This window comes from Canis lupus, chromosome 7 (genome assembly GCF_048164855.1).
Source record: "Canis lupus baileyi chromosome 7, mCanLup2.hap1, whole genome shotgun sequence".
NCBI lineage: Eukaryota > Metazoa > Chordata > Mammalia > Carnivora > Canidae > Canis > Canis lupus.
Genome location: NC_132844.1, coordinates 58,365,455 through 58,379,359, shown reverse-complemented (window position 1 = coordinate 58,379,359; position 13,905 = coordinate 58,365,455). Strand labels below are relative to the sequence as shown.

Below are 13,905 nucleotides of genomic sequence, written 5' to 3'. Positions count from 1 at the left end.
ACTCCCCCCTGAGCGCAGAGCCCTACATGGGGCTTGATCCTGGGACCCAGAGACCATGACCTGGGCTGAAACCAGGAGTCGGATACTCCACCAACTGAGTCACCCAGGAGCCCCTATACTTCTATTTCTTAAAAATCTAAGTGGGGTAATGATTCAGATTTGGTCAACCCCAAAGGAGAATTTGAAATACTATTTTGGCATGGCTAGATCAGATATTTTCACTGCAGCTTTTTTAAGTCATCTGAAGTTGAAAGTGAATTATATGCAAAAATTCACTCTCGCCTTTTTTGTTATTTAAAGAACCCAGATTTTTTCAGAGTGGTAATGTGCCCTGGCAAAAATATTTATCTTCCCAGACTTTCACTAGAGAAGGCCAAATGACCAAGTTATGACCAACGAGATAAAAGTGGAATTTTATGGATGGACCTCTGGGAGAGAAAAGCTGCCCTTGCCTGGAGCTCAGACATAATGTCTGGAAGTGGAGTATCTTGTGACATGAGAATGAAAGTCACACATTAAAGATAGACAATTTATGCTCTAAGGATCTAGATCCATGACTTCTTTGAGCAACTACAACTGCCTGGACCTCTCTACTCTCTGGACTTCTTTTTATGTGAGAAAAGCAAACTCCTATTAAGAAGTAAACATTTATAAAGAGTGCTTAGAGCAGGGCATGGCACATAGTAAAATGCTCTATAGGTTTTCACTAAGTAAAATAAATCAAATATTTGGTTTAGTGTCTGTAATCAGGTTTCTATTATATGCAGCGAAACACAATCTCTGCCAATTCACATAGATATTGTCAATATTTCTTTATTACAATATTATTCTAGCACCTTGTGCAGTGCCTGGTACTGAATAAGTATTTGTTGAAAGAATGAGCTATTCAGTAGGGTTTGAGGAAAGGTGAGGGCCCCTAAAATGTAATTCTATATGTCTCTATATGCTTATGCAACTGGCTTTATCTCATTAGAGGTCCTACAATGGTTTCCTTTCTTTGTGTAATGATAGCACTTGGTCTGTCGGGAATGGTTGAAGGGAATTCATTTGTTTGGCTTGCCATGCCCTCCTGGGGGTTCATCAGAGCCAAAGGAGTATAGGTCACCACCAACATGCTCCTCTCTGCCAGGTGACACAAGTAGGGCCAAAGCTGGGGTCGTGGACGTGGGCAAAGTGTTGAGCAAAACCTGTCTTTGAGGTCCTCCAAACAGATGCAAAATATGGGTAATTGTCATTGCAAACATCAACGGGCAAGTGACCATCAGAGTCAGAGAGCCATACAGAGGAATCACGTGGTTCGACCCTCTTCTCCAGAATATTTAGGAATGGAAGGGGTTCGAGACATGAGCAGAGAGAAATGTATTTCTTACTGTGACCCAGATCATTAAATGGTTCTTCGACCAGGGATTTCTAGAAGAATAATCTGACCTCTGACCTCTAGCTGGAAGAACACAGGAATTTAGTCTCCTGTGTTTCCTCTCCTGACTCTTGGTGAAGTTTCACCTTTAACCCCAAGTACAATGTCCCTTGAATGTATTTTATAAAAAAAAAAACAAGGATGACAAGAAAAATACCACTTAAGCAAACACCATCACCGCCTCCACCAACCGATGGTCTTCATGAGGTAACTGTTCAGATTGTTCTTATTGATGGTTTTAAATGTGGTACTTCCTCTTTTTTATTCCACCATGAGGCTCCACATAATACAACAGAGGTTATGAAAGCACTATATGGTCTCAGCTGAGAGACAGTGCTAGTCATAGAACATAATGAAGTGGAGGCTGGGAAGTGTCAAAGGTAGTCAAGAGAGTAGAGGGTGGGTGATATGGGACAGGCTTTAAGGTGAGCCTAGAACAGGAGGCAGGTGGAGGAAATGGCATTAACGCTGAAGAGGCAGGCCAGGCCCTTTTACCAACCTTTTTTTTTTTTTTTTTAGGGAAATGAGCAGATAGCATAGGCATGTCTTGAAGTATTTGGGAGCTGGTTCATTCATTCAGTTCCTAAATGTTTATTGGGACCTGCTCTGGGCCAGATGTGGAGCTGGGCTCTTGAGAGTGCCTTCATTGAGACTGCTGCCCAGAACTCTACTTCTCAAAGCTCCCTCCTCAACCAGCAGCATCGAATCATCTGGGATCCCTCAGGACCCACCTCAGACCCACTGCATCGATATCTGCATTTTTAACAAAAGCCTGGGGGACTCAAATGTGCATTCAAGTTAGAAAATGATCTGAATGACATGGCAAACAAAATGAAGTGCTACTTGACATATTTAAGCCCTAAATAGGTGTCTCTTTAGCTAATCTAGCTAATGCACTCAGACTAAACTCATGAATGGGCTTGAAGTGGCATGGGGTACCCTCCAGAAAGACAGCTCTAGTGCAGATTTTTAAAGAAGGTTAGGAGTTTTAAAGTCAAAGTTATGTGTCATAACTTTTTTTCCCCAACAAATTATTCTAAATAGCTGATAAATTCATCATATCAGACTGGACTGAGCCCCTGGTTTCAATTCCCATGTTTCTGCATCACTTAGTCAACGGCAAAGGAATTTAAAAGCTGAGAAATGCCTGATTTGTCACATCATGGCTCCCTCATGTCTTTGGGGCAATTGCTCCATGCCCCGACTTCTGCTGTGCAAAATGGAGAGAACATTATCCAACCTGCCTGGACAAGGCAGTGACGAATTTGACAAAGAGAGTTTATAATTGAGGTGTTTTGAAGTTTTCAATAGAAGGTTCAAGTCACCGCCTAGACTTCGCATTTTGTCATTCCCCCAAATGGGGAAACCCATCCTACATGCTCATTTACCCAGAGCCATTCTCCAGTGAGAGTCAACAGAGAAGAGAGAATTTTCCCTCAGAGCTATATGCTAATTACAGATGAGAGGTTCTAAGTGCAGACATCGCATCACCAACTGTAATACTCCTGACCCACACGTGCATGACGAAGTGTAGACAGGTTCACACACACACTACTGCACTTCTGTGGTCTAAACACCATTATGCTTCATAGTGAAGCTGTGAGACCCATGTCATATGTCATCACTGAAACAACGGTACTTGCGAGCCCGTGTCTTCAGATGAATTGATACATGCCATTTATTTAAGGAGGTACTTACTGGCCTCTGCTGGTACCTGGAAATACCAGAACACACAAGAGCTGTGTGTGTGTGTGTGTGTGTGTGTGTGCACGCGTGTGCACGCGTGTGGGGAGAGACAGAGAGAGACACACTTAGCGCCCACGTGTAGACTGCACAAAGACAAGAGGTGTCGGTTGCACAGGATGAGGTAACGGTAGCCAGAGGTGAAAGAGGATTTAACTGGTGTTCAAATTAGTCATTTAATGTTCCTTTATTCCCCAGGCCTTGATCTGAGGCCAGGCCAGGCCAGGCAAACTGGTTCTGGTCAGACGGCGGGAAATTCCACCACATGGAATGGTGTTGGTGGTCTCCGCTCCACTCCAGCCGGGGAGCCCACACAGCGATCGCCGGCTCCTTCCACTAATGAATGCGCCCACCCACGCTGGACCTTCCCCCTCATTGCCTCCCCCTTGCTCCCCGTCCTCATGCCATGCCACCACCAACCGCCCTCCAAAGATTCGGTTCAGAAGCAAAATTTGTTAGATTATAAATTGCCGGCATCCGCCTCAATAATGAACCAAATCAAAGACCCTGTGGAGGAATCCCCTGGGCAACTCCTGGGAGGTGCCAGAAGGAAATACTCACTCCCTGCCCTCGGTCTTGCGCCCGGCTTCAAGGACCTGCCGCCTTGGGGGGGGGGCACCTCTACGCAGGACTTGCCAAGCCTGGGACGTGGGTCCCACTGAGCCCAGGCTATTTGTTTTTCCTTGTAAGAATGCTAATCAAAGCAAAGCTTAACCCAACAAACAAACAAACAAAATATCCTGAGTTTGCACGCAGGGGTGGCCAAGGAAGGCGGCCTGAAGGGTTCCTTTATGACCAGAGGCGTTTTTGAAACGAGACAGCAATGGCTGCTTTATGAGGAAGTGGCAAGACAGTCACCTCGTTATCCTCACCACTGTGGTGGTCCGGGGACCACCCAGGAGCTCCACCATGATAACAGCCTGGGCTGAGGACTTCGTCCAGGGAACCAGTTGTCCTGAGTGGGGACACAGCTGTCTTTCTCCGAAGAACAGGTCGGTGTGGCTGAGAGGATAGACCTGGAACCCCACTGCCCCCTTGCTGGCTTCTGTTTCTCAGCAGAGTCATTACAACTCACATTCCTACCTTTTTCATATTCCCTTAGCTCCCTCAGAGCATGAGGCTGAATGGGAGGCGGCCCGTGCCCATCCCCCTGGAAAGGCCAAGGCCTCCAGACTGGGCCCACCCTGACGTGGGGCTGAGGCCTGGGAGGGAGGAAGAGGAGGAGGAAATCACCACCTTGTGATTGAAGTGGCTGGAAATAATAAACATACACTCTCTTTTCAACATGGCTTGCCACATCCTGGGGAGTCTGGAAAAACGCTCCACCTCACGCCTCCCCACCCTCACCCCCAACAGCAGTCGGCTTTCAGGATGCTTTGGGAGAAGTCCTGGGGCTGTGATAGGAAGGGGCTTGTTAGTTCTAAGCTAACAGAACAGCCCTCCCCGGCTGCTTTTGAATCCTTTCATACACTTTCCTATTTTAGGTCAAGGAAGTTGAAAAAAACTAAAGACTGGAGGTAGCGGGAGGGGAAGAGGCGGGGAGAGAGAAGCATTGAGGGCAGCTAGTTAGTTAGCAGGTAGCCAACGACCTCTCTGGAGGACCCTCTGGCCTGCTGGACATGCCCCATCCTGGGTGTGGGGGACAGATAATGGAAGACAGGTTCGAGCCCCCAAGGGGAGACCTGGCCTCTTCTTGAACCCCCCGCCAAGGCTTGGGCATAAGTGGGTTCTCCTTTGCAGAGGATGCTTGAACATCCCCAGGCCTCCTCATGCTGAACATGATTAGCCTCTTCTAGGCTGATTCCTCCAACTGCCAGAAGAGGGCAGCACATGCCGCCATATGACAGCAAGAGCTGAGCCACCCAGGCCCGAGGGTGGACACCAGGCAATTTGGGGGAGGATTTGTGAAATTAGCAGTAGCAAAGCAGCAACAGCTATTGCATATTGTGTGCCTACAGTGTGCCAGGAACTTTCCTCAGGGCTTTACTGCATTAATTCATTTCATTGACATGACAACGCTACAAGAAAGAACAGTATTATAATCTCCCCTGTTACAAAGGGAGAGTCTCAGAGGTAGAGAAATGAAAAGAACTTGCTATTATACTCGGAGCCTGCCTGAGACAGAGGTCAACAAATTATAGTCCAAGGACCAAATGCAGCCCACTGTGTATTTTTGCGCTCAGGATGGTTTTTACATTTTGGGATGGCTGGAAAAATTAAAAAGAAGAATAACATTTCATGACCCCTGGAAATGATGAGAAATTCAATTGTCATGTGTCCATAAGTGAAGCTGTATGTATCAGAACACAGCCACAGTCACTTGTTCACATGTTGCCGTGGCTACTTTATCATTCTAATAGCAAAGTTGGGCAGTTGTGACAGCCTAGGTAGCCCAAAAAGTCTGAAATAATTATCATCTGACCCTTTACAGGGAATATTTGGGGGCATCTGAATGGCTCAATTGATTAAGTGTCTGACTTTGGCTCAGATCATGGTCTCGGGGTCCTGGGATGGAGCCTCCCATATTGAGCCTCCCACCCCCATGGAGCCCTACATTGAGCCTTCATAGGGCTCTGTGCTCAGCGAGGAGTCTGCTTGTCCCTCTCTCAATGCTCCTCCCCCTGCCCACACACACTCTCTCTCTCCCTCATATAAATAAATAAAATCTTGAAAGAAAGAATGCAAGAAAAGAAAAAAAGAAAGAAGGAAAATGTTTGCTGATCCTGAACCTAAGATAGAAGTTCTACCTGTTTCCAGACACAAGAAACAGGGACACAACAGACACTCGGCAGATATGGAGTTAGGACAGCTAGCCTAGAGGGATCTGGAAGTAATACTGACCTCAATTCACTTTCTTTCCAAAGGTGTAGTTCAAGGTCAAGCATAAGGAGGATCTGATGCTTCACTGCAGAGCCTCTAGGAAGTTATAGAATGTTCCATTTGGGAAAGTTTATGAGAATAATCTACTTTTCATATTTCATTTTTTCACACTTGACCGTCTCTGAAATCAGAATCTTTTTTACAATCAAAATGTTATAGTTTAAATGAAAGGGTTTTTGTTTATTTGAAAGCATATTTTGTTTCTTACTGGTAGTTAAAATAATAAGGTCTCATCTAAGATGATACCTCGGATCCGGCAGTTCTTATCTTCAAAGGTCCAGCATCTTTCCATGCCCTTCCAATGATGGGACACTCACTTTTGTTGGCAGCCCATTCTACAGATTGAGTTGTAAACTTCTTAATACTGGGATGAAGCCTGTGAGCCTCAACCCCCATACATCAAATGATGGTCTTGTTTAATCAGAGATTTTATTAAAAGGGAGCAAGGGGTATGGCTAGGAAGCAGGTAGTTGGCAATGGGACAAGGAGCACACAGAGAACAGGCTGCAGGAGGAGCCGGTCTCTTGGTGCTATCAGCCAGCCAGCCAGGCTGCGAGGACATGAGCTTGTGTGGACACAAACCACTGGGAATCTGGCAGAGAAAGAAAGATTGCCAGTGCTACAGATAAATTCTTTTTCCACTAGCATCAGGCAGGAGCATGGCCAACCCAGAGGCTATGGCCAACCTTTTAGAAAAAGAGAAGAAGAAAAAAAAGAGAGAAGACAGGACAACTTGAAGATTCAGGCCTGATCAGAGGAAGGAGCAAGGAAAGCAAGTGCATCTGGCTTGATCTTGCTACCATTCGTGAGGGCTCTGGGGGAAGATGAAAGGAAGAGAAAGAGGCAGGATGGGAGTAACTGATATGATAATATCTGGAGTATAATCCTTCAGTCACATTTTCATCTAGTGGGAATGATCACCCCAAGGATGAGATGAGCTGGCTGAGGTTTCCAGAACATTCCAAGAGTCCTCTTCCTGATAGGTGGCTATGATAGCCCATTTTCTCATAATAAATCCAGAAGGCCCACTGCTTGCTTCCAGGTTTCAGGAAGTGAAGCCGCTGATGCGAGCCTCAGGAAGGAGGAAACCTCTGCCCTCATTTGTAAACACCAGCACGATTGCTCAGAGACCTTCAAGGCTAACGGCAACTCCTGTGTTTCAGCAAAGGATCTGAGGCCAGGAGATGGTAGGAGCTGTGATATACTCTCCTTTTGTTCATGGTGGCAGCTAGGTTTGGCTTTGGGTTGGGGAGAAGAGGAAGCAGAGGGCTAAGCCCCAACCAGGTGCTTTTCATTTGGGGACATGTGTCCTGGATTTTCTGGGACAGTACCAATTTCTTATAATTTGATTCTTTTCAATGAAGGCAATTTGTTAGACATATGATCTTCAGCGCAGAAAATACGGCTACTACACTTCGAACTAAGGAGGGGCAAAAGCTAGAGACACAACTCAGTCTCTGGTATGGGACCTTACTCTAAACACAGCACTGCGTCTAGCATATCACAGGCAGCCACGGAAGGCTTTTAAGACTTTATTTAGGAGGTCAGAAGTATTGTATTAGGACAAAGACTTCAGGAAGAGTATGGTAGGAGAGCACAGTGCCTTCCATAAGCAGCAAGGGGCACATCTTTGCAAACACAGGAGCATGAGAGTCGTGATAAAAACAGACAGGCATGGGCAGGCTGATCCGAGTCCAGCAATGACTTGGTGACAAGGCCAGAAGTTGCAGGGGGCTCTTATGGCCCTTCAGGTACATGGAGAAAAAAAAGAAGAAAATGCATTTCTGGGGGAAAGAGGGCCCAAGTGAAGACCAGTAGGATGGGGAGAGGGGCAGGGTGCCTGCAGGAGAAAGATTACAGAAATCAAAGGAGCGGGAAGGCAGCAGATGAACAGAAGGGAAATCCCACAACACATAGGCCAAAGCAAAGAAGCAGGTCCCCCACACCAGGACTCCAGCCCCCAGATCGATAACGTTTCCCATACTTTTGGGAGGTTGTTATGTTTTTGTCTTACAGGGAGAACCAACTGTAGCTGACCAGGAGGTCGCTCCTGGCTCTGTGTGCTAGAAGGTTTGGCATCCAATTTGTGGTCTGCGTCTACGTGCAGCATCAGGGCTCTGCAGAGCGGCTTCTGCTTTTTCAGCAAACCCTGAGTTCTGTTTTGTGCTTGTGCCTTGTTCTTTCTCACCTCGTTCTCCTGTATGCTGCTTTGCCGTGCATTATGCATCCCTGCGAGCAGTTATAAAGTCTTTCTGGAGCAAGTGGAGTGAAAATACATTTGAAAATAAAAAGCAGGCCCCTCAGACAGAAGAACATAGAGGCAAAAATACAAGAGAATGCTACTCTTGAAAGAGGAAGACACAAGGGAATTCCAAGGAAGCCTGTTAAGATGGAAATCATCCAAAGTGGGAAAGTAATCATTCAGCTCAGATATATGAGGTACCAGCAACCTGACATGTATATGTGTGATGCGTTAAAAAAAAAAAAAAAGAGGGACGCCTGGGTGACTCAGTGGTTAAGCGCCTGCCTTCAGCCCAGGGCGTGATCCTGGAGACCCGGGGGGATCCAGTCCCGCATCTGACTCCCTGCATGGAGTCTGCTTCTCCCTCTGCCTGTGTCTTTGCCTCTCTCTCTCTGTGGGTCTCTCATGAATAAGTAAATAAAATCTTTTTTTTTTTTAATTTTTAAAAATTTTAAAAGTATGCAAATGTGGCTAGGCAAAGTCATAAAGCTTTACATGATGAGATAAAAGAGACTGGGGGTGGGACTTTTATACCTCTTAGTCGGGGAGAGGGAAGCGGAAGTGTGCTCGAGGATGGACACAGCAGGTGCGGGTGGGAATGGATCAGAAGAAACATCGGGGTCTTGCCTTAGTCTACATGCGTGTATGTCCACTCCCTCTCCAAAAAAAAAAGAAAATGGGGAAAGTACATAAAAATACAACATGAGCCAACAACGACATGGTAATGATACCGGGCGGGAATATGAATGGTACCTGGGGAAATGTGATAGGGCTGGAAGAAACGTAAAGAGGGCTTTAAAAATAGTAACAGAGAATTAAAGACACACATTAGACCCTTCTGTTAAGCACCCGGAACACACAATATGTTCAAAAACTAAAATAAATCTGTAGACTTAGTAGGATTGAAGCATAAGGAAAAAGGAGATTGTGAAAAGTAAAGTCAAAGATAGTATTTTAAAGCCAGAGTAGGGTAAGTAGCTAAATGAATTTCTTGAAAGCCAAGACGCCTGGCAGAGATTTTTAGAGTCTGTTCAAATGGCAGTTTGGGGGTTAGAAATGCACAAAGTAAGATGGATATTCAGAGAGGAAAGCCCAGGTCCTCTTAGAGAGGACTTGTTTAAGGAGGGAGTAAAAGCAACCCCTCAAGCTAACAGAAGAGGAGCAGTGGTGTCCCAGTGGCAGAGCAAGGGTGTCCCCTTACTGGAGCAAGGGTGGGGTACCAGAGCCAGGAGAGACAGAGCCCCGGAGACAGGCTGCTGCCTGGTCTGGGTCATGGGGGCTCCATGTGCCGTGATGGCCTCTCAGAAGAAGATGAAAACAACAGAACCAGGAGGTCACACTTGCAGAGAGAGGTGGAGGCTGTGAGAGGTGGAGGCCCACGCACTGCCTCTTGGCCAAGCAGCAAGGCAGACACAGGACTGGGGGGCAGGGGAGACAGAGCTGACTGCTGGTTACTGCCAGGGTGTTACCAGATGTGCCACAGGGGGATGGCCAAAGCTGGAGCCCTCCCTTGATCCTTCTGCTGCAAAGTACTGTCCTGGGGGCTCAGAGCAGAGACTCCTTACAGCCAGATCTAAACCCGGTGCTGCTCTCTCCATGCTCAAAAATGTTCCTTCTCAGAGCCACAAGCAATCTCTTCCGATGGGCTCTTGATCGCACTCCAAGTGGTATCCTCCCGTGCCTATACCCCCTCCTGCCTCCAAGGGAGAAGGGCCCTGCTTCTCCAACCAGACTGGACTGCCTCTTGCTGTGTAGGATCTGAGTAATGCACAGTTGCAGGAGAGGGGAATGCAGTCAGAGAAGAATGCCTGAGGACTCTTCCAGGGAGCTGTGCACAATACGATGCCTCCTAGGATCCTCTGCACAGCATTTGGTATCACAGATCACTCTTAAAAAAAAAAAAAGCAACAACAAAACCTTCCTTCCTCATCTTCAGGATCTTCCCTGCCCTCTGCCCTTCCCAACTTTCTTCTTTACTCCCTGGCTAATCCTTCTTAACCTCCCTCCCTGACTCCTGTCTCGCTGCCCTCCCATAAGTGTGGGTGGTCCTTCATGTTGTCCCTAGTGCTCCTTTCTTCTCACTCATGGACTTAATCATATATTTGTATACACCCTCAAACTCTGCCTTTCTCCCAGATGTCTCTGCTGAGGTGTCACTCTTTGCCCCTGGATAACAGCTCAGAGTAAGGGCTGACATTTGAACCCAGTGGTGGCATTGTTCTCAGCCCACCTAGGAGGGATGTACATACAGTTACTGCACCTATTTTACAGATGAAGATACTGAAGCTCACAGAGTCGATGTAACTTGCCTGGTATCAGGAGGCCAGTAGGAGGGAGGGAAGCTGGAGTCTGAACCCAGGCAGTGGGTTTCAGAGTCTGCAAGTTGAACCACCACACAGTTGCCTGTCTCTGAGCTATAGAGAACACAGCACATCCAGAAACAAAGTCCTGTTTCCCCCTGCAAACCAGGACGGTGGTGGGGGATCCCAAGCAACAAGAAAGTAAGCCCATGGGGATCCTTGGGTGGCGCAGCGGTTTGGCGCCTGCCTTTGGCCCAGGGTGCGATCCTGGAGACCCGGGATCGAATCCCACGTCGGGCTCCCGGTGCATGGAGCCTGCTTCTCCCTCTGCCTGTGTCTCTGCCTCTCTCTCTCTCTCTCTGTGACTATCATAAATAAATAAAAATTAAAAAAAAAAAAGAAAAGAAAGTAAGCCCATGTACCATCCTACTAAGTATGAGGTCTTAAGACTTTCTTCTAGTTATGTATTTGTTAACTAATTAATTTATTTACTAACTTACGTATTTATTTAGAGAGTGTGAGAAGAGGGGGATGGAGAGAATTTCATGAGAAAGCCCATGCTATCTTTAAGTAAAGTGAAGAGCAAGTCTGAAAAGGTGGTGTGGCAGGGTATGGAGGTAGGATCTGGTCTCCTCAGGCCGAGGGGACCCGGATCCAGCAGTTTACCAAAGGAGGAGGTAGGACAGTGATAGACACCAATATAAAGAACAAAACCATGACTTCCAGGTCAAGTGCAACAATCCTGAAGGTGTGACAGGCAGGGCCAGGCCACAGAGCCTCTTTGATGTGAGGAGAGGAGGTAAGGCACAAAGAAAGTGGGGAAAAAAGCAAATGAGATGACATGAGTGGGACATTCAGAAGGGCTGGTTGGGAGCAGAGGGAATATGAGCTGAAGCAGTAGTTTCTGATGCCAATATTCAAGTTTGCCTCATTTTTGCAGTAACAACTATAATCAAAGTTAACTATAAATGAACATTTACCATGTGTTTGGTACTGTGCTAAAGGATAGGCACTGACTTATAAAGGCAATGAATCGCATTACAAACCTGGCTGTGCTCTTAATTGCCTTCTTTGGCAGATGCAGAAACTGAGAATATTAGTATGTTTTACAGATGCAGAAACAGTGGCTCAGAGAGAGTCTCTCTACTAAAGCTAGAAGTAGCAGATGCAGAGTTCCAACCCAGGACGGTAATCTCCTGTTTATGTTTTATAGTCTCCAGTTAGCTCATTGAGGGCAATGACTTGGTCTCATTTGTCTCAACAACTCTAGAAGCTAGCACACAAGAAATGCCCTTTAAGCATTAGTTCAGACTTGTAGCCACCCCATGCAATCTGTGTTGGTTGAATGAATAAATGAATGGCCGAATGTACAAACCCATGAACAGTTCTCTTGTGTGGTGCTAGCTGTGGATGGCTCCCCTTGATGCCCTCTAGATTTCAGTAGCTGGGGACTTTTTTTTAAAGATTTTATTTACTTATTCATGAGAGACACAGAGAGAGAGGCAGAGACATAGACAGAGGGAGAAGCAGACTCCTTGCAGGGCCTGCAATGTGGAGCTTGACCCCTGGGCCCAGGATACAGGATCACACCTTGAGCCAAAGGCAAGGCACTCAACCACTTAGCCACTCATGTGCCCCAATAACTAGGGATTTTTGAGGTTTTGTGAAAACAAGGACCTTTTGAATGGCAGTCCCTGCACTCACCATGGAAGTGAAGAAATGACCCACTAGGCAGGACCATATCATTTTGTTGGGTTTTTTTCATACTTTGATGTCAAGAGGCCAGGAAAGGAACACCACCATGGCCAGCTATATATGGGATCTGGGAGGCATTAGGTGGCAAGGTGGAAGGGAGGGAGAGCTCTTTTCAAGAGAAAAAGAAGCTGAAAACACAAGAGACAATCTGAAGAAGGGACATTGAAGAAATAGTGGCAGAGCTGTAGATCCCCAGGGAAAAATGGGAAAGTAGTGTAGGGAGGCATGTCCAAGGAAGCCTAGGGTGTCTTTCTGCAGCTGCCATGAGGGGTTGCCAACTACAGAGCTGGCAGAAAGCAGAGAGGGGTGGGGACCATCAACGGGGCAAGTGGGTGTGGGGGTGGACCACGGTGCTACTCTCTGTCTTGGCTTCTGGTTTGCTGAGCCTTAGAACCGTTGGACCCAGTAGACCATAACTGGGGGTAAGGGTCGAGGGAAAGAACAGTGAAGGAGGAGGGCTGTGGGAGGGTACCCAGGCTATGGTTACTAGTATGGAGTTACAGGCAAGACAGAAGAATGGCGCAAAGGACTGTGATGGGGATAGACTCTCCAGGAGAACAGAAATGCCTGTACTCTGACATGCATGGATGAGCTAGCGGGTGAAGGAGGCACGAGGGCAGATCGCATCCCAGAGTCAAAAAGGGTGAAAGAGAAGAAGTGGAAACAGTACAAATTGGAGAGCTTTGAGTTTATGAGAAACTGATACGTGATGTTCAGTGGAAACTGCTGCTTTGGGTTTGGGGAAAGAAGAACTGTAAATATGGATGATATCTAAATGCCATTTGTAACTTGAAAACTCTGGAACGCTCAGATGAGATAATCCTTCTGAGGGTGCTTTGACAAGTCTGAGGGAAGGGATTTGTGGCTGAGAGGAAAGGGCTTTGGATGTGGAATCTGCAAACTAGAGTTGACAGCCAGTTTTGGCCTGCTGGCAGGCAGGAGCTTCTCATTCTTCTCCGGGTCCTCGGCTGCTGAGCAGTGGCAGGCCCTCGCTCATGCGCAATGAGGGGCTGCCTCAATGTCCCAGCACCAGCACAACAAAGCACCACAGATGGGTGGCTTCACACACCAGAAATCACTTCTCCCAGTATTAGAGGCCAGAAGTCCAAAATCAATGTGTCAGCAGGGCCACACTCCCTCCCCAAGGCTCTGGTGGGGAGGGGGTCCTTCCTTGCCTTTTCCAGCTTCTGGAAGCTCAAGGAGTTCCTTAGCTTTTGGTCATAGCACTACAAACTCTGCTCCACCTTCACATGAACCACTCCCCTGGTCTCTGTGTGCCTTCCCCCAACCCCTTTTATTCCCGTCTCCCTTTCTTACAAAGACACCAGTGTTGGATTTAGGGACTACACCAAATCCAGGATGATCTCATCTCAAGACCCTTAACTACTTACATCTGCAAAGACCCTATTTCTAAATAAGGCCTCATTCTCAAGTCCCAAGCAAACATGGCTTTGTGGGGGACACTCCTCTACCCTTCCTGGTCACCTTGTCCAAAAAGATGCCTTTCTCCTCCAAGCTCCTGGAGCATGTAGCATATCCCACCTTCTTTGGGTCCATTGTGTATTCAT

The 13,905-nt window shown here is 47.0% G+C and overlaps 1 protein-coding gene across 3 annotated transcripts in view; it reads right to left on the bottom strand.

Moving 5' to 3' along the window:
* Nucleotides 1-13,905, bottom strand: part of CLIC5 (chloride intracellular channel 5) — a 157,221-nt gene that overhangs the window by 21,803 nt on the left and 121,513 nt on the right. The window lies entirely within an intron of this gene.